Source organism: Saccostrea cucullata, unplaced genomic scaffold (genome assembly GCF_032062105.1).
Source record: "Saccostrea cucullata isolate Sc308-1 unplaced genomic scaffold, CSIRO_AGI_Scuc_v1 ctg6659, whole genome shotgun sequence".
Classification (NCBI taxonomy): domain Eukaryota; kingdom Metazoa; phylum Mollusca; class Bivalvia; order Ostreida; family Ostreidae; genus Saccostrea; species Saccostrea cuccullata.
This window is the reverse complement of record NW_026918895.1, coordinates 124,174-127,500: the sequence shown is the minus strand read 5'-3', so window position 1 is coordinate 127,500 and position 3,327 is coordinate 124,174.

The following is a 3,327-nucleotide window of genomic DNA, read 5'->3' as shown; positions in this document are numbered from 1 at the left end:
CAATTTTCAGAGTTTCATTTCTCACAAAGATGACAGATAGTTGCAAACTATTTTTTCAATGTAATAAAAAACACTGTAATTACTAGTATTGATGTTTTATTAGGCTGCACCTTAGTTTCATTCATTAAAAAAAAATAATGAGTAATTAAATTTTCACTCTAAATGTTTAAGCAAATTGTGAACACCTCTCACATCTAGAAAACATTAGTGATTTGGTACCTTCTCTGAAAAACCCAGTGGGGGGTATTTGTCCTTTTGGAAGTTCTAGTTTTAATTATTTCAAGAGTCCAAAGTTTGTGATCATGTAGCACTTTTATGATAATTATATCAGTTCATAAGTATTGGACAAATGATGACTTAATTCTTGGATTGATGACTTAATTCTTGGATTATGTTATCCATGTATCACTTGCTCATCAATCATGTTTTACATTCTAAAGTTCAGTGGTGGGTCTAGAGGGGAGACGAGAGTTGCAACCCCTTCCCTTTGGTTTTGTTTTTAAAAATATTTGTTTAATAATAAAACATTTCTTTAATTGTAGGTATGGGGAGTATTGTTTTATGTCCTTTTGGAGGTTTGTGGTGGCCAGGGTACATCACTGCCGTTGAAAAGGGTAAAGCAGTCATTTCCTTTTGGAATGAAGATTGCATGTAAGTCACAAAAAGTCAAAAAGAGAAAAGTGATGAGTCCTCATTGTACTGTATATGTGTTAGTCTAGTCAGTGTCACTGTAATATATGTATTGCTGGAGTTTTTAATGGTTTAAATTTCACCTGGGCTGAAGGCTCAAGTGAGCTTTTCTGATCAGAATTTGTTGGTATCATTGATGTCATAAACTTTTTACACTCCAGAACCATTGGGCCAATTTCAAGCAAACTTTGCGCAAAGTATTTTTAGGTAAAGGGGACTCAAATTTTTTCAAATGAAGGGCCATACCCTCTTCCAAGGGGAGATAATTAAGAAAAAGTGAACATTGAAATATCTTCTTAAGAACAACTGGGCCAGAAAAGATGATACCTTCGTGAAAGCTTCCTTACAGAGTTTAGATTCAAGTTTCTTCAAATCATGACCTCCTAGGGTCGGGTGGGGCCACTATGGGTGATCAAAGTTTTACATGGAAATATATAAGAAAAATCCCTAAAAATCTTGGGAACAGCAAAGCCATTTCTGTCATATTTATATGATTAGCCATGATTAGTCATACTGATATGGAAGCATCCTCAGGTAGTGTAGATTCAAGTTTGTTCATAAAATGACCATAGGGGTAGGGTGGGGCCACATAGTTTTATACATAATACATAGTAATGTATTCATAGAGGAAAAATCTTCTCAATAACATCAAATCCATGTTAAGTCATATTTATATAAAAACATCCCCAGATAATGTAGAGTAAAGTTTGTTCAAATCATGACCCCCTGAGGTAGAGTGGGACCACAATAAGTTTTACGTAAGAATATATTGGGAAAACAATCTGCTGATAAAGAACAGGAACAATGATTACTCAGGTGAGCGTTGTAGCCATTGGGACTATGTGATTATTATCATTCTTTACACATAGTTTTCACTTGTTTTATACTATTTTTAATTCACCTGAGTCACTTATTTGACCTACTGCTATCTGTTTTAATCCGTCATCATGCGTCTGTTATAAACTTTTGTACATTTTCAGCTCCTTTCTTCTCTGGAACCGCTAAATCAATTTTTGCCAATTTTGGCATATAGCATCTATGGATAAAGGGGAACAAAAATGCCCCGGGCATCGAGCAGGCAAACCAAGTAATAGTTGTAATGAGGAAAGGTAATTTTACCAGATTTGTGAAATTCTTGGCCCCTGGGTCGGGTTTTAGTGCTAGAGCAGGGCTCTATGGATACTGTAGGGAATTTTTACTCTTGAGAAAAGTTATTCCCCTTTAATGATTCATATATAATAGTAATCACTTTATGATTGGAATATTGAATGAAAGAATTAAATATACATGTAAGAACTTTTATTGTTTTACACAAAAAATATTTTTATAGTTTTTGTTGGTCAAGTGGACTAAAAAATAAATAAACGTTAGACAAAAATACTTTATATTTAAATTTGTACAATATGTATTATTAAAGAGCAGGGCAGATTGACGAATTGCTGGGTTTCTCTGGGTACATCATGCAGAAGCACTATATTCATGTACTTAAGATTATTGATAAGTGTAAAATAGAAATGTAGTTAATACTGGCATATACAGGCAAGTTAAATAAATCCAAACCAGACTGGGACAAATTAATTTTGTTGATTGATGATCACTCCATTTCTTTTTTCTGTGAGCAATGTACTTTCAATTAAGCTTCCTTTATTAAGGTCTGTGCACACGATTTCTAGAAGACTACTTGATGGATTTACATGAAATTTGCAGGAACAATGTGTTGTAAACTGAAGTTATTTTATCCAACAGAAAATTTGGAAATTTACTTCCGGTGCCAAGTTACGGACCATTTTCTGCATTTAAAAATGACATTTTGTCTACAGATAATCTCAAGAACGGTAAAAAATGTCAATGTGAAACTTTCAGGAATTATAGATCATGATAAATACTAGCCAGGACGTGACTTTTTGTTCGTCGTCATTACTTCCGGTCGTTACCAGATGCGAATTTAAAAAGTTTATTTTTAAAAACTTTTTTGATTTTCAATATTTTTCTTTGTAGTAGTGTTAATACAGGCACTTCTGAAAATGCTTAATATATAATTTGTTTTCAAATTGATCAATCTAAGCTCTAGATATTGGTATTTTAAAATTTGAAGCGGGTCCAAAATGGCGGCTGTCTTCCTAAACTCTGACAAGCAGGTCGGCACTCGGAGCTCATCAGTTGACTCGTTCCTCGCACACTAACCTCGGACATCGATGGTGTTCTACCATGTTGCTGATACAGTCATGTGATCTTAGGCTAAAAAAAAAAAAAATTGTGTGTTTCCGGTAACCTGACCCTAATTTAAGCGCCGACCCTAGCACTTTTTATTGCAAATCCGGATTACGTACCGTAATTTGTTCTAAAACTACAGTCTTCAAAACGCTCGCAGTTATAAAGGAACTTGCAATAAATTAATAAAAACGTCTTTTCAAGCCTTTATAGATTATACATGCGTAGATAATAGCTCTCTTCCCCTTAGATTGTTCCCTCCTTTACCCTATAATGACAACTTTTGACGCCTAGCCCCCAACCCTTGATGAGACTTTGATGTTGACACGTATATATTTTCATTGTTGATTTGACTTTGGCTTGTTTATAAATTATCAGAGCACATGTGGCCACCTGCAGGTTAACAATATGATTGCATCTTAAAAC